This window comes from Salvelinus fontinalis, chromosome 4 (assembly GCF_029448725.1).
Source record: "Salvelinus fontinalis isolate EN_2023a chromosome 4, ASM2944872v1, whole genome shotgun sequence".
Lineage (NCBI taxonomy): Eukaryota > Metazoa > Chordata > Actinopteri > Salmoniformes > Salmonidae > Salvelinus > Salvelinus fontinalis.
In genome coordinates, this window is record NC_074668.1 from 8,458,715 (window position 1) to 8,485,379 (window position 26,665).

At 54.9% G+C, this 26,665-nt stretch overlaps 1 protein-coding gene across 1 annotated transcript in view; it reads left to right on the forward strand.

Moving 5' to 3' along the window:
* LOC129852750 (transducin-like enhancer protein 4) overlaps positions 1 to 26,665 on the forward strand; it is a gene marked incomplete at its 5' end in the record, with an annotated part of 159,736 nt that overhangs the window by 24,357 nt on the left and 108,714 nt on the right. The gene's annotated exons all lie outside the window — the stretch shown is intronic.

The window sequence follows — 26,665 nt, forward strand, 5'->3', positions numbered from 1 at the left end:
TTGGAGAAGACTACACAGGTTGGGACTTGGAGAAGACTACACAGGTTTGGGACTTGGAGAAGACTTCACAGGTTGGGACTTGGAGAAGACTACACAGGTTGGGACTTGGAGAAGACTACACAGGTTGGGACTTGGAGAAGACTACACAGGTTGGGACTTGGAGAAGATTACACGGGTTGGGACATGGAGAAGACTACACGGGTTGGGACTTGGAGAAGACTACACAGGTTGGGACTTGGAGAAGACTACACAGGTTGGGACTTGGGGAAGACTTCACAGGTTGGGACTTGGAGAAGACTACACAGGTTGGGACTTGGAGAAGACTACACAGGTTGGGACTTGGAGAAGACTACACAGGTTGGGACTTGGAGAAGACTACACAGGTTTGGGACTTGGAGAAGACTTCACAGGTTGGGACTTGGAGAAGACTGCACAGGTTGGGACTTGGAGAAGACTACACAGGTTGGGACTTGGAGAAGACTACACAGGTTGGGACTTGGAGAAGATTACACGGGTTGGGACATGGAGAAGACTACACGGGTTGGGACTTGGAGAAGACTACACAGGTTGGGACTTGGAGAAGACTACACGGGTTGGGACTTGGAGAAGACTACACAGGTTGGGACTTGGAGAAGACTACACGGTTTGGGACTTGGAGAAGACTACACAGGTTGGGACTTGGAGAAGACTTCACAGGTTGGGACTTGGAGAAGACTTCACAGGTTGGGACTTGGAGAAGACTACACGGGTTGGGACTTGGAGAAGACTACACAGGTTGGGACTTGGGGAAGACTTCACGGGTTGGGACTTGGAGAAGACTACACAGGTTGGGACTTGGAGAAGACTACACAGGTTGGGACTTGGGGAAGACTTCACAGGTTGGGACTTGGAGAAGACTACACAGGTTGGGACTTGGAGAAGACTACACAGGTTGGGACTTGGAGAAGACTACACAGGTTTGGGACTTGGAGAAGACTTCACAGGTTGGGACTTGGAGAAGACTACACAGGTTTGGGACTTGGAGAAGACTTCACAGGTTGGGACTTGCCCAACAACGGATCTTTTTTTATCGCGACTCTGAATAGAGGAATCAGTCAGCCCTCAAGCGCAGAACCAGACTCGGTACCTGGGTCAAATTCAAAATCAGACGCGCAATTAAAATAGCTGCTTCTATAGTCGCTGCTGCTGCTACTATTATAAGTAGGTAGATAAATAAGCCTTAAACATAAATAAAAAGTTAATCCAGAACGGCCCATAGGGGCAGGAGCTCATCTCCTGATTCTGTAGTGTGAGGCATGTACAAGTACACCGTCTGGACAGGACACTAGTCTGTCGACCTGGCCAAGGCTTTTGACTCTGTCAATCACCACATTCTTATCGGCAGACACAACAGCCTTGGTTTCTCTAATGATTGCCTCGCCTGGTTCACCAACTTCTTCTCTGATAGAGTTCAGTGTGTCAAATCGGAGGGCCTATTGTCCAGACCTGTGGCAGTCTCTATGGGGGTGCCACAGGGTTAAATTCTTGGGCCGACTCTCTTCTCTGTATACATCAATGATGTCGCTCTTGCTGCTGGTGATTCTCTAATCCACCTCTACGCAGACGACACCATTCTGTATACTTCTGGCCCTTCTTTGGACACTGTGTTACCTTCACTAGGGTAGGGGGCAGCATTCGGAATTTTGAATGAAAAGCGGCACCAAATTAAACTGCCTGCTTCTCGGGCCCAGAAGATATGATATGCATATAACTGATAGATTTGGATAGAAAACACTCTAAAGTTTCCAAAACTGTTAAGATAGTGTCAGTGAGTATAACAGAACTGATTTGGCCGGCAAAAACCTGAGAAAAATATTTTTTTGGTTTTGTAGTTTTAATGGATCGTATGATGACTTCTGTTTGTACATAACTATGTATGTTATTGTAATACTTTCTGATCCAGACGCTTGTGTTGGATTTTATTTTCTTTCAACCAGGGGAGAGGGTGCAAAAGGGGAACATAGGCCTTCAGAGAGAGTTGGGAGAAGTCCTCTGAGTAAACATTGTCACCAAATAAAACCAGTGGTGGTTCCTATCCTGGGCCCATATTCATAAAGTCTCAGAGTAGCTGATCTAGGATCAGGTCATATAGAGTCTCGGAGTAGGAGTGTTGATCTAGGATCAGGTCATAGTCTCAGTAGGAGTGTTGATCTAGGATCAGGTCATAGTCTCAGTAGGAGTGGTGATCTAGGATCAGGTCATAGTCTCAGTAGGAGTGGTGATCTAGGATCAGGTCTAGGATCAGTAGGAGTGTTGATCTAGGATCAGGTCATAGTCTCAGTAGGAGTGTTGATCTAGGATCAGGTCATAAAGAGTCTCAGTAGGAGTGTTGATCTAGGATCAGGTCATAGTCTCAGTAGGAGTGGTGATCTAGGATCAGGTCATAGTCTCAGTAGGAGTGTTGATCTAGGATCAGGTCATAGTCTCAGTAGGAGTGGTGATCTAGGATCAGGTCATAAAGAGTCTCAGTAGGAGTGTTGATCTGGGATCAGGTCATAAAGAGTCTCAGTAGGAGTGTTGATCTAGGATCAGGTCATAAAGAGTCTCAGTAGGAGTGTTGCTCTAGGATCAGGTCATAAAGAGTCTCAGTAGGAGTGTTGATCTAGGATCAGGTCAGAAAGAGTCTCAGTAGGAGTGTTGATCTAGGATCAGGTCATAGTCTCAGTAGGAGTGTTGATCTAGGATCAGGTCATAAAGAGTCTAATAGGAGTGTTGATCTAGGATCAGGTCATAGTCTCATAGGAGTGTTGATCTAGGATCATGTCCGACCTGTTTGTAATTTCCTAAATGTGGAGATTTAGGCTTCAAGACAAAACCCAGCCAGCTGATTTCCCATCATTTAACAGGACAATACTATTGAAGCCTTATTTTACCAGGTAAGTTGACTGAGAACACGTTCTCATTTACATCTGGATGTCGTATTGTAAATCTTTAAAGCGCCAACTCACAAATATAATGCAAATATAATGCAAACATGTCAGATGAATGTCCAAAACGTAATCTGTGGAGCCACATGTTGTCACATTCACAAAAACCTATTTGACCACTGTTGTGTTTACAAAGTAAGAAATATGTTTGTAAAATGTGCTGTGGTAAACAGAAAAAAACATGCCTTGCATTTTTTTTATTAATCATCATTTGTTTTGGTTAATGATGACTCATTTGCGTTTGGATCTTGACATACTATATGTTGGTGAAAATATATTGGCATATTTACAAACTGATTTTTATTTAAAAGTTTCGTTCTGTATTTGCACAACACATCTTTTGTTTACGACTCACTACTTATATACAATCTTTTTCTTTACAGAAATCGATCTGGATATTAGTGGCTCTGAGCGGTCTCTGGTTAGATGGATGGATGGGAGAAGGAGCAGAGGGAGAGAGAGCTACGGCCCCATTAAGGAGGGAGAGCTACGGCCCCATTAAGGAGGGAGAGCTACGGCCCCATTAAGGAGGGAGAGCTACGGCCCCATTAAGGAGGGAGAGCTACGGCCCCATTAAGGAGGGAGAGCTACGGCCCCATTAAGGAGAGAGAGCTACGGCCCCATTAGGGAGGGAGAGCTACGGCCCCATTAGGGAGAGAGAGCTACGGCCCCATTAGGGAAGGAGAGCTACGGCCCCATTAAGGAGGGAGAGCTACGGCCCCATCAGGGAGGGAGAGCTAAGGCCCCATTAAGAAGGGAGAGCTACGACCCCATTAAGGAGGGAGAGCTACGGCCCCATTAGGGAGGGAGAGCTACGGCCCCATTAAGGAGGGAGAGCTACGGCCCCATTACGGAGAGAGAGCTACGGCCCCATTAAGGAGAGAGAGCAACGGCCCCATTAAGGAGGGAGAGCTACGGCCCCATTAGGGAGGGAGAGCTACGGCCCCATTAAGGAGAGAGAGCTACGGCCCCATTAAGGAGGGAGAGCTACGGCCCCATTAATGAAGGAGAGATACGGCCCCATTAAGGAGGGAGAGCTACGGCCCCATTAAGGAGGGAGAGCTACGGCCCCATTAAGGAGGGAGAGCTACGGCCCCATTAGGGAGGGAGAGCTACGGCCCCATTAAGGAGAGAGAGCTACGGCCCCATTAAGGAGGGAGAGCTACGGCCCCATTAATGAAGGAGAGCTACGGCCCCATTAAGGAGGGAGAGCTACGGCCCCATTAATGAAGGAGAGCTACGGCCCCATTAAGGAGAGAGAGCTACGGCCCCATTAAGGAGAGAGAGCTGTGTGGCCTCTGGTACCAAGTGGTTTGCCGATACTCCTTGTTGAGCGTTTCACAAGGCCAAAAGTACTATTGATCTCTGGCTGCTGCCCTGATAGGTTCTCTGCTTTATTTACACTGAAGAGGGGGGAGGAGGGCAGGGAGTGTGGGGAGGTGAGGTGGAAGAGGGGGAGGAGGGAGAGGCAGGTAGCGGGGGAGGAGAGCTATATCAGGGAGAGGGGGAGGAGAGGAGGGTGGGGTGGAGGAGATGAAAGGGGGAGGAGGTGGAGGAGGAGAGGGGTGAGAGGTGGAGAAGGAGAGCTGTCAGGGAGAGGGGGATGAGAGGGGTGAGAGGTGAAGGAGGAGAGGGGTGAGAGGTGGAGGAGGAGAGCTATCAGAAAGAGGGGGAGGAGAGGAGGGAGAGGTGAAGGAGGAGAGTGGTGAGAGGTGGAGGAGGAGAGCTATGAGGGGGAGGAGAGGAGGGAGAGGTGAAGGAGGAGAGGGGTGAGAGGTGAAGGAGGAGAGGGGTGAGAGGTGGAGGAGGAGGAGAGGGGTGAGAGGTGGAGGAGGAGAGCTATCAGGGAGAGGGGGAGGAGAGGGGTGAGAGGTGAAGGAGGAGAGGGGTGAGAGGTGGAGGAGGAGAGCTATCAGGGAGAGGGGGAGGAGAGGAGGGAGAGGTGAAGGAGGAGAGGGGTGAGAGGTGGAGGAGGAGAGCTATCAGGGAGAGGGGGAGGAGAGGAGGGAGAGGTGAAGGAGGAGAGTGGTGAGAGGTGGAGAGCTATCAGGGAGAGGGGGAGGAGAGGAGGGAGAGGTGAAGGAGGAGAGGGGTGAGAGTTGAAGGAGGAGAGGGGTGAGAGGTGGAGGAGGAGAGCTATCAGGGAGAGTGGGAGGAGAGGAGGGAGAGGTGATGGAGGAGAAGGGGTGAGAGGTGGAGGAGGAGAGCTATCAGGGAGAGGGGGAGGAGAGGAGGGAGAGGTGAAGGAGGAGAGGGGTGAGAGGTGAAGGAGGAGAGGGGTGAGAGGTGGAGGAGGCGAGGGGTGAGAGGTGGAGGAGAGCTATCAGGGAGAGGGGGAGGAGAGGGGTGAGAGGTGAAGGAGGAGAGGGGTGAGAGGTGGAGAAGGAGAGCTATCAGAGAGAGGGGGAGGAGAGGAGGGAGAGGTGAAGGAGGAGAGGGGTGAGAGTTGAAGGAGGAGAGGGGTGAGAGGTGGAGGAGGAGAGCTATCAGGGAGAGGGGGAGGAGAGGAGGGAGAGGTGAAGGAGGAGAGGGGTGAGAGGTGGAGGAGGAGAGCTATCAGGGAGAGGGGGATGAGAGGGGAGAGAGGTGGAGGAGGAGAGGGGTGAGAGGTGGAGGAGGAGAGCTATCAGGGAGAGGGGGAGGAGAGGAGGGAGAGGTGAAGGAGGAGAGGGGTGAGAGGTGGAGGAGGAGAGCTATCAGGGAGAGGGGGAGGAGAGGAGGGAGAGGTGAAGGAGGAGAGGGGTGAGAGGTGAAGGAGGAGAGGGGTGAGAGGTGGAGGAGGAGAGGGGGAAGGATCAGCAGGACAGTACACAGCAGGACAATAGGACAGTACACAGCAGGACAGTAGGACAGTACACAGCAATACAGTAGGATAGTAGGACAGTACACAGCAGGACAGTAGGACAGTACACAGCAGGACAGTAGGACAGTACACAGCAGGTCAGTAGGACAGTACACAGTAGGACAGTAGGACAGTACACAGCAGGACAGTACACAGCAGGACAGTAGGACAGTACACAGCAGGACAGTAGGACAGTACACAGCAGGACAGTAGGACAGTACACAGCAGGACAGTAGGACAGTACACAGTAGGACAGTAGGACAGTACACAGCAGGACAGTAGGACAGTAGGACAGTACACAGCAGGACAGTAGGACAGTACACAGCAGGACAGTAGGACAGTAGGACAGTACACAGCAGGACAGTACACAGCAGGACAGTAGGGCAGTACACAGCAGGACAGTAGGACAGTACACAGCAGGACAGTAGGACAGTACACAGCAGGACAGTAGGACAGTAGGACAGCACACAGCAGGACAGTAGGACAGTACACAGTAGGACAGTACACAGTAGGGCAGTACAAAGCAGGACAGTAGGACAGTACACAGTAGGACAGTAGGACAGTACACAGCAGGACAGTACACAGCAGGACAGTAGGACAGTACACAGCAGGACAGTAGGACAGTACACAGCAGGACAGTAGGACAGTACACAGCAGGACAGTAGGACAGTACACAGTAGGACAGTAGGACAGTACACAGCAGGACAGTAGGACAGTAGGACAGTACACAGCAGGACAGTAGGACAGTACACAGCAGGACAGTAGGACAGTAGGACAGTACACAGCAGGACAGTACACAGCAGGACAGTAGGGCAGTACACAGCAGGACAGTAGGACAGTACACAGCAGGACAGTAGGACAGTACACAGCAGGACAGTAGGACAGTAGGACAGTACACAGCAGGACAGTAGGACAGTACACAGTAGGACAGTACACAGTAGGACAGTACAAAGCAGGACAGTAGGACAGTACACAGTAGAACAGTACCCAGCAGGACAGTAGGACAGTACACAGTAGGACAGTACCCAGCAGGACAGTAGGACAGTACACAGCAGGACAGTAGGACAGTACACAGCAGGACAGTACACAGCAGGTCAACAGGACAGTACACAGCAGGACAGCAGGACAGTACACAGTAGGACAGTAGGACAGTACACAGCAGGACAGTACACAGCAGGACAGTACACAGTAGGACAGTACATCGCAGGACAGTAGGACAGTACCCAGCAGGACAGTAGGACAGTACACAGCAGGACAGTAGGACAGTAGGACAGTACCCAGCAGGACAGTACACAGCAGGACAGTAAGACAGTACCCAGCAGGACAGTAGGACAGTACACAGTAGGACAGTACACAGCAGGACAGTAGGACAGTACACAGCAGGACAGTACACAGCAGGTCAGCAGGACAGTACACAGCAGGACAGTACACAGCAGGACAGTAGGACAGTACACAGTAGGACAGTAGGACAGTACACAGCAGGACAGTAGGACAGTATACAGCAGGACAGTAGGACAGTACACAGCAGGTCAGCAGGACAGTACCAAGCAGGACAGTAGGACAGTATACAGCAGGTCAGCAGGATAGTACACAGCAGGACAGTAGGACAGTATCCAGCAAGACAGTAGGACAGTAGGACAGTACACAGCAGGACAGTAGGACAGTACACAGCAGGACAGTACACAGCAGGACAGTACCCAGCAGGACAGTACACAGCAGGGCAGTAGGACAGTACACAGCAGGACAGTAGGACAGTAGGACAGTACACAGCAGGACAGTACACAGCAGGACAGTAGGACAGTAGAACAGTACACAGCAGGACAGTAGGACAGTAGGACAGTACACAGCAGGACAGTACACAGCAGGACAGTAGGACAGCAGGACAGTACGGACAGTAGGACAGCAGGACAGTACACAGCAGGACAGTAGGACAGTAGGACAGTACACAGTAGGACAGTACACAGTAGGACAGTACACAGTAGGTCAGTACACAGCAGGACAGTACACAGTAGGACAGTACACAGCAGGACAGTAGGACAGTACCCAGCAGGACAGTAGGACAGTACACAGCAGGACAGTACACAGTAGGACAGTACACAGCAGGACAGTAGGACAGTAGGACAGTACACAGTAGGACAGTACACAGCAGGACAGCAGGACAGTAGGACAGTACCCAGCAGGACAGTAGGACAGTACACAGCAGGACAGTAGGACAGTACACAGCAGGACAGTAGGACAGTACCCAGCAGGACAGTAGGACAGTACACAGCAGGACAGTAGGACAGTACCCAGCAGGACAGTAGGACAGTACACAGTAGAACAGTAGGACAGTACACAGTAGGACAGTAGGACAGTACACAGCAGGACAGTAGGACAGTACACAGCAGGACAGTACACAGTAGAACAGTAGGACAGTACACAGTAGGACAGTAGGACAGTACACAGCAGGACAGTAGGACAGTACACAGCAGGACAGTAGGACAGTACACAGCAGGACAGTACACAGCAGGACAGTAGGACAGTACACAGTAGGACAGTAGGACAGTACACAGCAGGACAGTAGGACAGTATACAGCAGGACAGTAGGACAGTAGGACAGTACACAGCAGGTCAGCAGGACAGTACCCAGCAGGACAGTACACAGCAGGACAGTAGGACAGTACACAGCAGGACAGTACACAGCAGGACAGTACACAGCAGGACAGTACCCAGCAGGACAGTACACAGCAGGGCAGTAGGACAGTACACAGCAGGACAGTAGGACAGTAGGACAGTACACAGCAGGACAGTACACAGCAGGACAGTAGGACAGTACCCAGCAGGACAGTACAGAGCAGGACAGTAGGACAGTACACAGCAGGACAGTACACAGCAGGACAGTACACAGCAGGACAGTACCCAGCAGGACAGTACACAGCAGGGCAGTAGGACAGTACACAGCAGGACAGTAGGACAGTAGGACAGTACACAGCAGGACAGTACACAGCAGGACAGTAGGACAGTAGGACAGTACACAGCAGGACAGTACACAGCAGGACAGTGGGACAGTAGGACAGTACACAGCAGGACAGTAGGACAGTAGGACAGTACACAGTAGGACAGTACACAGTAGGACAGTACACAGTAGGACAGTACACAGCAGGACAGTACACAGTAGGACAGTAGGACAGTAGGACAGTACCCAGCAGGACAGTACACAGCAGGACAGTAGGACAGTACACAGCAGGACAGTACACAGCAGGACAGTAGGACAGTACCCAGCAGGACAGTACACAGCAGGACAGTAGGACAGTAGGACAGTAGGACAGTACCCAGCAGGACAGTACACAGCAGGACAGTAGGACAGTACCCAGCAGGACAGTACACAGCAGGACAGTAGGACAGTACCCAGCAGGACAGTAGGACAGTACCCAGCAGGACAGTAGGACAGAACCCAGCAGGAAAGCAGGACATTAGGACAGTACCCAGCAGGACAGCAGGACAGTACCCAGCAGGACAGTACACAGCAGGACAGTAGGACAGTACACAGCAGGACAGTAGGACAGTACCCAGCAGGACAGTAGGACAGTACCCAGCAGGACAGTAGGACAGTACCCAGCAGGACAGTAGGACAGTACACAGTAGGACAGTAGGACAGTACACAGCAGGACAGTACCCAGCAGGACAGTAGGACAGTACCCAGCAGGACAGTAGGACAGTACACAGCAGGACAGTAGGACAGTACACAGTAGGACAGTACCCAGCAGGACAGTAGGACAGTACACAGCAGGACAGTAGGACAGTACACAGCAGGACAGTAGGACAGCAGGACAGTACCCAGCAGGACAGTAGGACAGTACCCAGCAGGACAGTAGGACAGTATACAGCAGGACAGTAGGACAGTACACAGTAGGACAGTAGGACAGTAGGACAGTAGGACAGTAGGACAGTACCCAGCAGGACAGTAGGACATTACACAGCAGGACAGTAGGACAGTACACAGCAGGACAGTAGGACAGTACACAGCAGGACAGTAGGACAGTACACAGCAGGACAGTAGGACAGTACACAGTAGGACAGTAGGACAGTACACAGCAGGACAGTAGGACAGTACACAGCAGGACAGTAGGACAGTACACAGCAGGACAGTAGGACAGTACACAGCAGGACAGTAGGACAGTACACAGCAGGACAGTAGGACAGTACACAGTAGGACAGTAGGACAGTAGGACAGTACACAGCAGGACAGTAGGACAGTACACAGCAGGACAGTAGGACAGTACCCAGCAGGACAGTAGGACAGTACCCAGCAGGACAGTAGGACAGTACACAGTAGGACAGTACCCAGCAGGACAGTAGGACAGTACACAGCAGGACAGCAGGACAGTACACAGTAGGACAGTAGGACAGTACCCAGCAGGATAGTACACAGCAGGACAGTAGGACAGTACACAGCAGGACAGTAGGACAGTACACAGCAGGACAGTAGGACAGTACCCAGCAGGACAGTAGGACAGTACCCAGCAGGACAATAGGACAGTACACAGTAGGACAGTAGGACATTACACAGTAGGACAGTAGGGCAGTACACATTAGGACAGTAGGACAGTACACAGTAGGACAGTAGGACAGTACCCAGCAGGATAGTAGGACAGTACACAGTAGGACAGTAGGACAGTACACAGTAGGACAGTAGGACAGTACACAGTAGGACAGTACACAGCAGGACAGTAGGACAGTACACAGCAGGACAGTAGTACAGTACACAGTAGGACAGTACACAGCAGGACAGTAGGACAGTACACAGTAGAACAGTAGGACAGTACACAGTAGGACAGTAGGACAGTACACAGTAGGACAGTAGGACAGTAGGACAGTAGGACAGTACACATTAGGACAGTAGGACAGTACACAGTAGGACAGTAGGACAGTAGGACAGTAGGACAGTACACATTAGGACAGTAGGACAGTACCCAGCAGGACAATAGGACATTACACAGTAGGACAGTAGGGCAGTACACATTAGGACAGTAGGACAGTACACAGTAGGACAGTAGGACATTACACAGTAGGACAGTAGGGCAGTACACATTAGGACAGTAGGACAGTACACAGTAGGACAGTAGGACAGTACCCAGCAGGATAGTACACAGCAGGACAGTAGGACAGTACACAGCAGGACAGTAGGACAGTACACAGCAGGACAGTAGGACAGTACCCAGCAGGACAGTAGGACAGTACACAGTAGAACAGTAGGACAGTACACAGTAGGACAGTAGGACAGTACACAGTAGGACAGTAGGACAGCAGGACAGTACACAGTAGGACAGTAGGACAGTAGGACAGTACACAGTAGGACAGCAGGACAGTAGGACATTACACAGCAATACAGTAGGACAGTAGGACAGTACACAGCAGGACAGTAGGACAGTACACAGTAGGACAGTAGGACAGTAGGACAGTACACAGTAGGACAGTAGGACAGCAGGACAGTAGGACATTACACAGCAATACAGTAGGACAGTAGGACAGTACACAGCAGGACAGTAGGACAGTACACAGTAGGACAGTAGGACAGTACACAGTAGGACAGTAGGACAGTAGGACAGTAGGACAGTACACAGTAGGACAGTAGGACAGTGGGACAGTAGGACAGTACACAGTAGGACAGTAGGACAGTACACAGCAGGACAGTAGGACAGCAGGACAGTACCCAGCAGGACAGTAGGACAGTACACAGTAGGACAGTAGGACAGTACACAGTAGGACAGTAGGACAGTAGGACAGTAGGACATTACACAGCCGGACAGTAGGACATTACACAGCACACAGCAGGACAACACACACATTGCAGGGCTTGGTAGTGAAATGAGAGGGGGACACTGTATTTTAGATGTTTCAGGGCTTGGTAGTGAAATGAGAGGGGGACACTGTATTTTAGATGTTTCAGGGCTTGGTAGTGAAATGAGAGGGGGACACTGTATTTTAGATGTTTCAGGGCTTGGTAGTGAAATGAGAGGGGGACACTGTATTTTAGACGTTTCCAAAACTGAATTGCTCTTTTTTGAGTTTTTATTATTAGTGGATATTTGCCTAATTCTGCCCTGCATGCATTGTTTGTAGTTTTCCTCTGGACATGTAGGAGAATCTTATAAAACTCTGCATGCAGGGTTTCAATGGGATGTTTGTCCCTTTGGGTGAAATCTTGTTTTGCAAGTGGACCCCACACCTCGCTGCCATAAAGTGCAATTAATAGGTATTTAAATTTAAATTTTATTTTTAATGGCGTAGAATGCCCTGCGTGCTTTCTCTCTCAGTTCATTCACTGCCTCATTAAGGTGTCCAGTTGAGCTTATATTTAAACCTCAGTAATTGTAGTGTGTGCAGTACTCTATATATATAAACCTCAGTAATTGTAGTGTGTGCAGTACTCTATATATTTAAACCTCAGTAATTGTAGTGTGTGCAGTACTATATATATATTTAAACCTCAGTAATTGTAGTGTGTGCAGTACTCTATATATTTAAACCTCAGTAATTGTAGTGTGTACAGTCCTCTATATATATAAACCTCAGTAATTGTAGTGTGTGCAGTACTCTATATATATAAACCTCAGTAATTGTAGTGTGTACAGTACTCTATATATTTAAACCTCAGTAATTGTAGTGTGTGCAGTACTATATATATATTTAAACCTCAGTAATTGTAGTGTGTACAGTCCTCTATATATTTAAACCTCAGTAATTGTAGTGTGTACAGTCCTCTATATATATAAACCTCAGTAATTGTAGTGTGTACAGTACTCTATATATTTAAACCTCAGTAATTGTAGTGTGTGCAGTACTATATATATTTTGTACCAATTGAGAACTTTGGTCTAATTCCCTGAGATCTGGATCTTCTCTGGAAAATCATTATTTTAGTATTTTTGGGGTTTACTGCCAGGGCCCAGGTCTGGCAGTACTGCTCTAGCAGGTCCAGGCTCTGCTGTAGGCCATGTGCTGTGGGGGTTTACTGCCAGGGCCCAGGTCTGGCAGTACTGCTCTAGCAGATCCAGGCTCTGCTGTAGGCCATGTAGTGTGGTTGTTTACTGCTAGGGCCCAGGTCTGGCAGTACTGCTCTAGCATGTCCAGGCTCTGCTGTAGGCCATGTGTTGTGGGGGTTTACTGCCAGGGCCCAGGTCTGGCAGTACTGCTCTAGCAGATCCAGGCTCTGCTGTAGGCCATGTGCTGTGGGGGTTTACTGCCAGGGCCTAGGTCTGCAGTACTGCTCTAGCAGGTCCAGGCTCTGCTGTAGGCCATGTGCTGTGGGGTTTACTGCCAGGGCCCAGGTGTGGCAGTACTGCTCTAGCAGGTCCAGGCTCTGCTGTAGGCCATGTGCTGTGGGTGTTTACTGCTAGGGCCCAGGTCTGGCAGTACTGCTCTAGCAGGTCCAGGCTCTGCTGTAGGCCATGTGTTGTGGGTGTTTACTGCTAGGGCCCAGGTCTGGCAGTACTGCTCTAGCAGGTCCAGGCTCTGCTGTAGGCCATGTGCTGTGGGGGTTTACTGCCAGGGCCCAGGTCTGGCAGTACTGCCCTAGCAGGTCTAGGCTCTGCTGTAGGCCATGTGCTGTGGGGGTTTACTGCCAGGGCCCAGGTCTAGCAGTACTGCTCTAGCAGGTCCAGGCTCTGCTGTAGGCCATGTGCTGTGGGGGTTTACTGCCAGGGCCCAGGTCTAGCAGTACTGCTCTAGCAGGTCCAGGCTCTGCTGTAGGCCATGTGCTGTGGGGGTTTACTGCCAGGGCCCAGGTCTAGCAGTACTGCTCTAGCAGGTCCAGGCTCTGCTGTAGGCCATGTGCTGTGGGGGTTACTGCCAAGGCCCAGGTCTGGCAGTACTGCTCTAGCAGGTCTAGGCTCTGCTGTAGGCCATGTGCTGTGGGGGTTTACTGCCAGGGCCTAGGTCTGCAGTACTGCTCTAGCAGGTCCAGGCTCTGCTGTAGGCCATGTGCTGTGGGTTTTACTGCCAGGGCCCAGGTCTGGCAGTACTGCTCTAGCAGGTCCAGGCTCTGCTGTAGGCCATGTGCTGTGGGTGTTTACTGCTATGGCCCAGGTCTGGCAGTACTGCTCTAGCAGGTCCAGGCTCTGCTGTAGGCCATGTGCTGTGGGTGTTTACTTCCAGGGCCCAGGTCTAGCAGTACTGCTCTAGCAGGTCTAGGCTCTGCTGTAGGCCATGTGCCGTGGGGGTTTACTGCCAGAGTCTAGGTCTGCTAGTACTGCTCTAGCAGGTCCAGGCTCTGCTGTAGGCCATGTGCTGTGGGGTTTACTGCCAGGGACCAGGTCTGGCAGTACTGCTCTAGCAGGTCCAGGCTCTGCTGTAGGCCATGTGCTGTGGAGGTTTACTGCCAGGGCCCAGGCCTAGCGGTACTGCTCTAGCAGGTCCAGGCTCTGCTGTAGGCCATGTGCTGTGGGTGTTTACTTCCAGGGCCCAGGTCTAGCAGTACTGCTCTAGCAGGTCCAGGCTCTGTTGTAGGCCATGTGCTGTGGGGGTTACTGCCAGGGCCTAGGTCTGCAGTACTGCTCTAGCAGGTCCAGGCTCTGTTGTAGGCCATGTGCTGTGGGTGTTTACTGCCAGGGCCCAGGTCTGGCAGTACTGCACTAGCAAGTCCAGGCTCTGCTGTAGGCCATGTGCTGTGGGGGTTACTGCCAAGGCCCAGGTCTGGCAGTACTGCTCTAGCAGGTCTAGGCTCTGCTGTAGGCCATGTGCTGTGGGGGTTTACTGCCAGGGCCCAGGTCTGGCAGTACTGCCCTAGCAGGTCCAGGCTCTGCTGTAGGCCATGTGCTGTGGGGGTTTACTGCCAGGGCCCAGGTCTAGCAGTACTGCTCTAGCAGGTCCAGGCTCTGCTGTAGGCCATGTGCTGTGGGGGTTTACTGCCAGGGCCCAGGTCTAGCAGTACTGCTCTAGCAGGTCCAGGCTCTGCTGTAGGCCATGTGCTGTGGGGGTTTACTGCCAGGGCCCAGGTCTAGCAGTACTGCTCTAGCAGGTCCAGGCTCTGCTGTAGGCCATGTGCTGTGGGGGTTACTGCCAAGGCCCAGGTCTGGCAGTACTGCTCTAGCAGGTCTAGGCTCTGCTGTAGGCCATGTGCTGTGGGGGTTTACTGCCAGGGCCCAGGTCTGGCAGTACTGCTCTAGCAGGTCCAGGCTCTGCTGTAGGCCATGTGCTGTGGGGGTTTACTGCCAGGGCCCAGGTCTGGCAGTACTGCTCTAGCAGGTCTAGGCTCTGCTGTAGGCCATGTGCTGTGGGGGTTTACTGCCAGGGCCCAGGTCTAGCAGTACTGCTCTAGCTGGTCCAGGCTCTGCTGTAGGCCATGTGCTGTGGGGGTTTACTGCCAGGGCCCAGGTCTAGCAGTACTGCTCTAGCAGGTCTAGGCTCTGCTGTAGGCCATGTGCTGTGGGGGTTTACTGCCAGGGCCCAGGTCTAGCAGTACTGCTCTAGCAGGTCCAGGCTCTGCTGTAGGCCATGTGCTGTGGGGGTTTACTGCCAGGGCCCAGGTCTGGCAGTACTGCTCTAGCAGGTCCAGGCTCTGCTGTAGGCCATGTGCTGTGGGGGTTTACTGCCAGGGCCCAGGTCTGGCAGTACTGCTCTAGCAGGTCCAGGCTCTGCTGTAGGCCATGTGCTGTGGGGGTTTACTTTCAGGGCCCAGGTCTGGCAGTACTGCTCTAGCAGGTCTAGGCTCTGCTGTAGGCCATGTGCTGTGGGGGTTTACTGCCAGGGCCCAGGTCTAGCAGGACTGCTCTAGCAGGTCCAGGCTCTGCTGTAGGCCATGTGCTGTGGGGGTTTACTGCCAGGGCCCAGGTCTGGCAGTACTGCTCTAGCAGGTCTAGGCTCTGCTGTAGGCCATGTGCTGTGGGGTTTACTGCCAAGGCCCAGGTCTGGCAATACTGCTCTAGCAGGTCCAGTCTCTGCTGTAGGCCATGTGCTGTGGGTGTTTACTGCCAGGGCCCTGGTCTGGCAGTACTGCTCTATCAGGTCTAGGCTCTGTTGTAGGCCATGTGCTGTGGGGGTTTACTGCCAGGGCCCAGGTCTAGCAGTACTGCTCTAGCAGGTCCAGGCTCTGCTGTAGGCCATGTGCTGTGGGGGTTTACTGCCAGGGCCCAGGTCTGGCAGTACTGCTCTAGCAGGTCCAGGCTCTGCTGTAGGCCATGTGCTGTGGGGGTTTACTGCCAGGGCCCAGGTCTGGCAGTACTGCTCTAGCAGGTCCAGGCTCTGCTGTAGGCCATGTGCTGTGGGGGTTTACTTCCAGGGCCCAGGTCTGGCAGTACTGCTCTAGCAGGTCTAGGCTCTGCTGTAGGCCATGTGCTGTGGGGGTTTACTGCCAGGGCCCAGGTCTAGCAGGACTGCTCTAGCAGGTCCAGGCTCTGCTGTAGGCCATGTGCTGTGGGGGTTTACTGCCAGGGCCCAGGTCTGGCAGTACTGCTCTAGCAGGTCTAGGCTCTGCTGTAGGCCATGTGCTGTGGGGTTTACTGCCAAGGCCCAGGTCTGGCAATACTGCTCTAGCAGGTCCAGTCTCTGCTGTAGGCCATGTGCTGTGGGTGTTTACTGCCAGGGCCCAGGTCTGGCAGTACTGCTCTATCAGGTCTAGGCTCTGTTGTAGGCCATGTGCTGTGGAGGTTTACTGCCAGGGCCCAGGTCTAGCAGTACTGCTCTAGCAGGTCCAGGCTCTGCTGTAGGCCATGTGCTGTGGGTGTTTACTGCCAGGGCCCAGGTCTGGCAGTACTGCACTAGCAGGTCCAGGCTCTGCTGTAGGCCATGTGCTGTGGGAGTTACTGCCAAGGCCCAGGTCTGGCAGTACTGCTCTAGCAGGTCTAGGCTCTGCTGTAGGCCATGTGCTGTGGGGGTTTACTGCCAGGGCCCAGGTCTGGCAGTACTGCCCTAGCAGGTCCAGGCTCTGCTGTAGGCCATGTGCTGTGGGGGTTTACTGCCAGGGCCCAGGTCTGGCAGTACTGCCCTAGCAGGTCTAGGCTCTGCTGTAGGCCATGTGCTGTGGGGGTTTACTGCCAGGGCCCAGGTCTAGCAGTACTGCTCTAGCAGGTCCAGGCTCTGCTGTAGGCCATGTCCTGTGGGGGTTTACTGCCAGGGCCCAGGTCTAGCAGTACTGCTCTAGCAGGTCCAGGCTCTGCTGTAGGCCATGTGCTGTGGGGGTTTACTGCCAGGGCCCAGGTCTAGCAGTACTGCTCTAGCAGGTCCAGGCTCTGTTGTAGGCCATGTGCTGTGGGGGTTACTGCCAGGGCCTAGGTCTGCAGTACTGCTCTAGCAGGTCCAGGCTCTGTTGTAGGCCATGTGCTGTGGGTGTTTACTGCCAGGGCCCAGGTCTGGCAGTACTGCACTAGCAGGTCCAGGCTCTGCTGTAGGCCATGTGCTGTGGGGGTTACTGCCAAGGCCCAGGTCTGGCAGTACTGCTCTAGCAGGTCTAGGCTCTGCTGTAGGCCATGTGCTGTGGGGGTTTACTGCCAGGGCCCAGGTCTGGCAGTACTGCCCTAGCAGGTCCAGGCTCTGCTGTAGGCCATGTGCTGTGGGGGTTTACTGCCAGGGCCCAGGTCTGGCAGTACTGCCCTAGCAGGTCTAGGCTCTGCTGTAGGCCATGTGCTGTGGGGGTTTACTGCCAGGGCCCAGGTCTAGCAGTACTGCTCTAGCAGGTCCAGGCTCTGCTGTAGGCCATGTGCTGTGGGGGTTTACTGCCAGGGCCCAGGTCTAGCAGTACTGCTCTAGCAGGTCCAGGCTCTGCTGTAGGCCATGTGCTGTGGGGGTTTACTGCCAGGGCCCAGGTCTAGCAGTACTGCTCTAGCAGGTCCAGGCTCTGCTGTAGGCCATGTGCTGTGGGGGTTACTGCCAAGGCCCAGGTCTGGCAGTACTGCTCTAGCAGGTCTAGGCTCTGCTGTAGGCCATGTGCTGTGGGGGTTTACTGCCAGGGCCCAGGTCTGGCAGTACTGCTCTAGCAGGTCCAGGCTCTGCTGTAGGCCATGTGCTGTGGGGGTTTACTGCCAGGGCCCAGGTCTGGCAGTACTGCTCTAGCAGGTCTAGGCTCTGCTGTAGGCCATGTGCTGTGGGGGTTTACTGCCAGGGCCCAGGTCTAGCAGTACTGCTCTAGCTGGTCCAGGCTCTGCTGTAGGCCATGTGCTGTGGGGGTTTACTGCCAGGGCCCAGGTCTAGCAGTACTGCTCTAGCAGGTCTAGGCTCTGCTGTAGGCCATGTGCTGTGGGGGTTTACTGCCAGGGCCCAGGTCTAGTTGTACTGCTCTAGCAGGTCCAGGCTCTGCTGTAGGCCATGTGCTGTGGGGGTTTACTGCCAGGGCCCAGGTCTGGCAGTACTGCTCTAGCAGGTCCAGGCTCTGCTGTAGGCCATGTGCTGTGGGGGTTTACTGCCAGGGCCCAGGTCTGGCAGTACTGCTCTAGCAGGTCCAGGCTCTGCTGTAGGCCATGTGCTGTGGGGGTTTACTTTCAGGGCCCAGGTCTGGCAGTACTGCTCTAGCAGGTCTAGGCTCTGCTGTAGGCCATGTGCTGTGGGGGTTTACTGCCAGGGCCCAGGTCTAGCAGGACTGCTCTAGCAGGTCCAGGCTCTGCTGTAGGCCATGTGCTGTGGGGGTTTACTGCCAGGGCCCAGGTCTGGCAGTACTGCTCTAGCAGGTCTAGGCTCTGCTGTAGGCCATGTGCTGTGGGGTTTACTGCCAAGGCCCAGGTCTGGCAATACTGCTCTAGCAGGTCCAGTCTCTGCTGTAGGCCATGTGCTGTGGGTGTTTACTGCCAGGGCCCAGGTCTGGCAGTACTGCTCTATCAGGTCTAGGCTCTGTTGTAGGCCATGTGCTGTGGGGGTTTACTGCCAGGGCCCAGGTCTAGCAGTACTGCTCTAGCAGGTCCAGGCTCTGCTGTAGGCCATGTGCTGTGGGGGTTTACTGCCAGGGCCCAGGTCTGGCAGTACTGCTCTAGCAGGTCCAGGCTCTGCTGTAGGCCATGTGCTGTGGGGGTTTACTGCCAGGGCCCAGGTCTGGCAGTACTGCTCTAGCAGGTCCAGGCTCTGCTGTAGGCCATGTGCTGTGGGGGTTTACTTCCAGGGCCCAGGTCTGGCAGTACTGCTCTAGCAGGTCTAGGCTCTGCTGTAGGCCATGTGCTGTGGGGGTTTACTGCCAGGGCCCAGGTCTAGCAGGACTGCTCTAGCAGGTCCAGGCTCTGCTGTAGGCCATGTGCTGTGGGGGTTTACTGCCAGGGCCCAGGTCTGGCAGTACTGCTCTAGCAGGTCTAGGCTCTGCTGTAGGCCATGTGCTGTGGGGTTTACTGCCAAGGCCCAGGTCTGGCAATACTGCTCTAGCAGGTCCAGTCTCTGCTGTAGGCCATGTGCTGTGGGTGTTTACTGCCAGGGCCCAGGTCTGGCAGTACTGCTCTATCAGGTCTAGGCTCTGTTGTAGGCCATGTGCTGTGGAGGTTTACTGCCAGGGCCCAGGTCTAGCAGTACTGCTCTAGCAGGTCCAGGCTCTGCTGTAGGCCATGTGCTGTGGAGGTTTACTGCCAGGGCCCAGGTCTAGCAGTACTGCTCTAGCAGGTCCAGGCTCTGCTGTAGGCCATGTGCTGTGGGTGTTTACTTCCAGGGCCCAGGTCTAGCAGTACTGCTCTAGCAGGTCCAGGCTCTGCTGTAGGCCATGTGCTGTGGGGGTTACTGCCAAGGCCCAGGTCTAGCAGGACTGCTCTAGCAGGTCCAGGCTCTGCTGTAGGCCATGTGCTGTGGGGGTTTACTGCCAGGGCCCAGGTCTGGCAGTACTGCTCTAGCAGGTCTAGGCTCTGCTGTAGGCCATGTGCTGTGGGGTTTACTGCCAAGGCCCAGGTCTGGCAATACTGCTCTAGCAGGTCCAGTCTCTGCTGTAGGCCATGTGCTGTGGGTGTTTACTGCCAGGGCCCAGGTCTGGCAGTACTGCTCTATCAGGTCTAGGCTCTGTTGTAGGCCATGTGCTGTGGAGGTTTACTGCCAGGGCCCAGGTCTAGCAGTACTGCTCTAGCAGGTCCAGGCTCTGCTGTAGGCCATGTGCTGTGGAGGTTTACTGCCAGGGCCCAGGTCTAGCAGTACTGCTCTAGCAGGTCCAGGCTCTGCTGTAGGCCATGTGCTGTGGGTGTTTACTTCCAGGGCCCAGGTCTAGCAGTACTGCTCTAGCAGGTCCAGGCTCTGCTGTAGGCCATGTGCTGTGGGGGTTACTGCCAAGGCCCAGGTCTGGCAGTACTGCTCTAGCAGGTCTAGGCTCTGCTGTAGGCCATGTGCTGTGGGGGTTTACTTCCAGGGCCCAGGTCTGGCAGTACTGCTCTAGCAGGTCCAGGCTCTGCTGTAGGCCATGTGCTGTGGGGGTTTACTGCCAGGGCCCTGCTCTGGCAGTACTGCCCAAGCAGGTCTAGGCTCTGCTGTAGGCCATGTGCTGTGGGGGTTTACTGCCAGGGCCCAGGTCTAGCAGTACTGCTCTAGCAGGTCCAGGCTCTGCTGTAGGCCATGTGCTGTGGGGGTTTACTGCCAGGGCCCAGGTCTAGCAGTACTGCGCTAGCAGGTCCAGGCTCTGCTGTAGGCCATGTGCTGTGGGGGTTTACTGCCAGGGCCCAGGTCTAGCAGTACTGCTCTAGCAGGTCCAGGCTCTGCTGTAGGCCATGTGCTGTGGGGGTTACTGCCAAGGCCCAAGTCTGGCAGTACTGCTCTAGCAGGTCTAGGCTCTGCTGTAGGCCATGTGCTGTGGGTGTTTACTTCCAGGGCCCAGGTCTAGCAGTACTGCTCTAGCAGGTCTAGGCTCTGCTGTAGGCCATGTGCTGTGGGGGTTTACTGCCAGGGCCTAGGTCTGCAGTACTGCTCTAGCAGGTCCAGGCTCTGCTGTAGGCCATGTGCTGTGGGGTTTACTGCCAGGGACCAGGTCTGGCAGTACTGCTCTAGCAGGTCCAGGCTCTGCTGTAGGCCATGTGCTGTGGAGGTTTACTGCCAGGGCCCAGGTCTAGCAGTACTGCTCTAGCAGGTCCAGGCTCTGCTGTAGGCCATGTGCTGTGGGTGTTTACTTCCAGGGCCCAGGTCTAGCAGTACTGCTCTAGCAGGTCCAGGCTCTGTTGTAGGCCATGTGCTGTGGAGGTTACTGCCAGGGCCTAGGTCTGCAGTACTGCTCTAGCAGGTCCAGGCTCTGTTGTAGGCCATGTGCTGTGGGTGTTTACTGCCAGGGCCCAGGTCTGGCAGTACTGCTCTAGCAGGTCCAGGCTCTGTTGTAGGCCATGTGCTGTGGGGGTTACTGCCAAGGCCCAGGTCTAGCAGTACTGCTCTAGCAGGTCCAGGCTCTGCTGTAGGCCATGTGCTGTGGGGGTTTACTGCCAGGGCCCAGGTCTAGCAGTACTGCTCTAGCAGGTCCAGGCTCTGCTGTAGGCCATGTGCTGTGGGGGTTTACTGCCAGGGCCCAGGTCTAGCAGTACTGCTCTAGCAGGTCCAGGCTCTGCTGTAGGCCATGTGCTGTGGGGGTTACTGCCAAGGCCCAGGTCTGGCAGTACTGCTCTAGCAGGTCTAGGCTCTGCTGTAGGCCATGTGCTGTGGGTGTTTACTGCCAGGGCCCAGGTCTGGCAGTACTGCTCTATCAGGTCTGGGCTCTGTTGTAGGCCATGTGCTGTGGAGGTTTACTGCCAGGGCCCAGGTCTAGCAGTACTGCTCTAGCAGGTCCAGGCTCTGCTGTAAGCCATGTGCTGTGGAGGTTTACTGCCAGGGCCCAGGTCTAGCAGTACTGCTCTAGCAGGTCCAGGCTCTGCTGTAGGCCATGTGCTGTGGGTGTTTACTTCCAGGGCCCAGGTCTAGCAGTACTGCTCTAGCAGGTCCAGGCTCTGCTGTAGGCCATGTGCTGTGGGGGTTACTGCCAAGGCCCAGGTCTGGCAGTACTGCTCTAGCAGGTCTAGGCTCTGCTGTAGGCCATGTGCTGTGGGGGTTTACTGCCAGGGCCCAGGTCTGGCAGTACTGCTCTAGCAGGTCCAGGCTCTGCTGTAGGCCATGTGCTGTGGGGGTTTACTGCCAGGGCCCAGGTCTGGCAGTACTTCCCTAGCAGGTCTAGGCTCTGCTGTAGGCCATGTGCTGTGGGGGTTTACTGCCAGGGCCCAGGTCTAGCAGTACTGCTCTAGCAGGTCCAGGCTCTGCTGTAGGCCATGTGCTGTGGGTGTTTACTGCTAGGACCCAGGTCTGGCAGTACTGCTCTAGCAGGTCCAGGCTCTGCTGTAGGCCATGTGCTGTGGGGGTTTACTGCCAGGGCCTAGGTCTGCATTACTGCTCTAGCAGGTCCAGGCTCTGCTGTAGGCCATGTGCTGTGGGGTTTACTGCCAGGGACCAGGTCTGGCAGTACTGCTCTAGCAGGTCCAGGCTCTGCTGTAGGCCATGTGCTGTGGAGGTTTACTGCCAGGGCCCAGGTCTAGCAGTACTGCTCTAGCAGGTCCAGGCTCTGCTGTAGGCCATGTGCTGTGGGTGTTTACTGCTAGGGCCCAGGTCTGGCAGTACTGCTCTAGCAGGTCCAGGCTCTGCTGTAGGCCATGTGCTGTGGGGGTTTACTGCCAGGGCCTAGGTCTGCATTACTGCTCTAGCAGGTCCAGGCTCTGCTGTAGGCCATGTGCTGTGGGGTTTACTGCCAGGGACCAGGTCTGGCAGTACTGCTCTAGCAGGTCCAGGCTCTGCTGTAGGCCATGTGCTGTGGAGGTTTACTGCCAGGGCCCAGGTCTAGCAGTACTGCTCTAGCAGGTCCAGGCTCTGCTGTAGGCCATGTGCTGTGGGTGTTTACTTCCAGGGCCCAGTTCTAGCAGTACTGCTCTAGCAGGTCCAGGCTCTGTTGTAGGCCATGTGCTGTGGGGGTTACTTCCAGGGCCCAGTTCTAGCAGTACTGCTCTAGCAGGTCCAGGCTCTGTTGTAGGCCATGTGCTGTGGGGGTTACTGCCAGGGCCTAGGTCTGCAGTACTGCTCTAGCAGGTCCAGGCTCTGTTGTAGGCCATGTGCTGTGGGGGTTTACTGCCAGGGCCCAGGTCTGCAGTACTGCTCTAGCAGGTCCAGGCTCTGCTGTAGGCCATGTGCTGTGGGGTTTACTGCCAGGGACCAGGTCTGGCAGTACTGCTCTAGCAGGTCCAGGCTCTGCTGTAGGCCATGTGCTGTGGAGGTTTACTGCCAGGGCCCAGGTCTAGCAGTACTGCTCTAGCAGGTCCAGGCTCTGCTGTAGGCCATGTGCTGTGGGTGTTTACTTCCAGGGCCCAGGTCTAGCAGTACTGCTCTAGCAGGTCCAGGCTCTGTTGTAGGCCATGTGCTGTGGAGGTTACTGCCAGGGCCTAGGTCTGCAGTACTGCTCTAGCAGGTCCAGGCTCTGTTGTAGGCCATGTGCTGTGGGTGTTTACTGCCAGGGCCCAGGTCTGGCAGTACTGCTCTAGCAGGTCCAGGCTCTGTTGTAGGCCATGTGCTGTGGGGGTTACTGCCAAGGCCCAGGTCTAGCAGTACTGCTCTAGCAGGTCCAGGCTCTGCTGTAGGCCATGTGCTGTGGGGGTTTACTGCCAGGGCCCAGGTCTAGCAGTACTGCTCTAGCAGGTCCAGGCTCTGCTGTAGGCCATGTGCTGTGGGGGTTTACTGCCAGGGCCCAGGTCTAGCAGTACTGCTCTAGCAGGTCCAGGCTCTGCTGTAGGCCATGTGCTGTGGGGGTTACTGCCAAGGCCCAGGTCTGGCAGTACTGCTCTAGCAGGTCTAGGCTCTGCTGTAGGCCATGTGCTGTGGGTGTTTACTGCCAGGGCCCAGGTCTGGCAGTACTGCTCTATCAGGTCTAGGCTCTGTTGTAGGCCATGTGCTGTGGAGGTTTACTGCCAGGGCCCAGGTCTAGCAGTACTGCTCTAGCAGGTCCAGGCTCTGCTGTAAGCCATGTGCTGTGGAGGTTTACTGCCAGGGCCCAGGTCTAGCAGTACTGCTCTAGCAGGTCCAGGCTCTGCTGTAGGCCATGTGCTGTGGGTGTTTACTTCCAGGGCCCAGGTCTAGCAGTACTGCTCTAGCAGGTCCAGGCTCTGCTGTAGGCCATGTGCTGTGGGGGTTACTGCCAAGGCCCAGGTCTGGCAGTACTGCTCTAGCAGGTCTAGGCTCTGCTGTAGGCCATGTGCTGTGGGGGTTTACTGCCAGGGCCCAGGTCTGGCAGTACTGCTCTAGCAGGTCCAGGCTCTGCTGTAGGCCATGTGCTGTGGGGGTTTACTGCCAGGGCCCAGGTCTGGCAGTACTTCCCTAGCAGGTCTAGGCTCTGCTGTAGGCCATGTGCTGTGGGGGTTTACTGCCAGGGCCCAGGTCTAGCAGTACTGCTCTAGCAGGTCCAGGCTCTGCTGTAGGCCATGTGCTGTGGGTGTTTACTGCTAGGGCCCAGGTCTGGCAGTACTGCTCTAGCAGGTCCAGGCTCTGCTGTAGGCCATGTGCTGTGGGTGTTTACTTCCAGGGCCCAGGTCTAGCAGTACTGCTCTAGCAGGTCTAGGCTCTGCTGTAGGCCATGTGCTGTGGGGGTTTACTGCCAGGGCCTAGGTCTGCATTACTGCTCTAGCAGGTCCAGGCTCTGCTGTAGGCCATGTGCTGTGGGGTTTACTGCCAGGGACCAGGTCTGGCAGTACTGCTCTAGCAGGTCCAGGCTCTGCTGTAGGCCATGTGCTGTGGAGGTTTACTGCCAGGGCCCAGGTCTAGCAGTACTGCTCTAGCAGGTCCAGGCTCTGCTGTAGGCCATGTGCTGTGGGTGTTTACTTCCAGGGCCCAGTTCTAGCAGTACTGCTCTAGCAGGTCCAGGCTCTGTTGTAGGCCATGTGCTGTGGGGGTTACTTCCAGGGCCCAGTTCTAGCAGTACTGCTCTAGCAGGTCCAGGCTCTGTTGTAGGCCATGTGCTGTGGGGGTTACTGCCAGGGCCTAGGTCTGCAGTACTGCTCTAGCAGGTCCAGGCTCTGTTGTAGGCCATGTGCTGTGGGGGTTTACTGCCAGGGCCCAGGTCTGGCAGTACTGCTCTAGCAGGTCCAGGCTCTGTTGTAGGCCATGTGCTGTGGGGGTTACTGCCAGGGCCCAGGTCTAGCAGTACTGCTCTAGCAGGTCTAGGCTCTGCTGTAGGCCATGTGCTTTGGGGGTTTTCTGCCAGGGCCCAGGTCTGGCAGTACTGCTCTAGCAGGTCCAGGCTCTGCTGTAGGCCATGTGCTGTGGGGGTTTACTGCCAGGGCCCAGGTCTGGCAGTACTGCCCTAGCAGGTCTAGGCTCTGCTGTAGGCCATGTGCTGTGGGGGTTTACTGCCAGGGCCCAGGTCTAGCAGTACTGCTCTAGCAGGTCCAGGCTCTGCTGTAGGCCATGTGCTGTGGGGCTTTACTGCCAGGGCCCAGGTCTAGCAGTACTGCTCTAGCAGGTCCAGGCTCTGCTGTAGGCCATGTGCTGTGGGGGTTTACTGCCAGGGCCCAGGTCTAGCAGTACTGCTCTAGCAGGTCCAGGCTCTGCTGTAGGCCATGTGCTGTGGGGGTTACTGCCAAGGCCCAGGTCTGGCAGTACTGCTCTAGCAGGTCTAGGCTCTGCTGTAGGCCATGTGCTGTGGGGGTTTACTGCCAGGGCCCAGGTCTGGCAGTACTGCTCTAGCAGGTCCAGGCTCTGCTGTAGGCCATGTGCTGTGGGGGTTTACTGCCAGGGCCCAGGTCTGGCAGTACTGCTCTAGCAGGTCTAGGCTCTGCTGTAGGCCATGTGCTGTGGGGGTTTACTGCCAGGGCCCAGGTCTAGCAGTACTGCTCTAGCAGGTCCAGGCTCTGCTGTAGGCCATGTACTGTGGGGGTTTACTGCCAGGGCCCAGGTCTAGCAGTACTGCTCTAGCAGGTCCAGGCTCTGCTGTAGGCCATGTGCTGTGGGGGTTTACTGCCAGGGCCCAGGTCTAGCAGTACTGCTCCAGCAGGTCCAAGCTCTGCTGTAGGCCATGTGCTGTGGGGGTTTACTGCCAGGGCCCAGGTCTGGCAGTACTGCTCTAGCAGGTCCAGGCTCTGCTGTAGGCCATGTGCTGTGGGGGTTTACTGCCAGGGCCCAGGTCTGGCAGTACTGCTCTAGCAGGTCCAGGCTCTGCTGTAGGCCATGTGCTGTGGGGGTTTACTGCCAGGGCCCAGGTCTGGCAGTACTGCTCTAGCAGGTCCAGGCTCTGCTGTAGGCCATGTGCTGTGGGGGTTTACTTCCAGGGCCCAGGTCTGGCAGTACTGCTCTAGCAGGTCTAGGCTCTGCTGTAGGCCATGTGCTGTGGGGGTTTACTGCCAGGGCCCAGGTCTAGCAGTACTGCTCTAGCAGGTCCAGGCTCTGCTGTAGGCCATGTGCTGTGGGGGTTTACTGCCAGGGCCCAGGTCTAGCAGTACTGCTCTAGCAGGTCCAGGCTCTGCTGTAGGCCATGTGCTGTGGGGGTTATTGCCAAGGCCCAGGTCTGGCAGTACTGCTCTAGCATGTCTAGGCTCTGCTGTAGGCCATGTGCTGTGGGGGTTTACTGCCAGGGCCCAGGTCTGGCAGTACTGCTCTAGCAGGTCTAGGCTCTGCTGTAGGCCATGTGCTGTGGGGGTTTACTGCCAGGGCCCAGGTCTAGCAGTACTGCTCTAGCAGGTCCAGGCTCTGCTGTAGGCCATGTGCTGTGGGGGTTTACTGCCAGGGCCTAGGTCTGCAGTACTGCTCTAGCAGGTCCAGGCTCTGCTGTAGGCCATGTGCTGTGGGGGTTTACTGTCAGGGCCCAGGTCTAGCAGTACTGCTCTAGCAGGTCCAGACTCTGCTGTAAGCCATGTGCTGTGGGTGACAGCAGGCATAGGTCATCTGCTAAGAGTAGGCATTTAACCTCTGAATTATGGAGACTAACACCAGGGGCTGAGGATTTTTCTAGAAT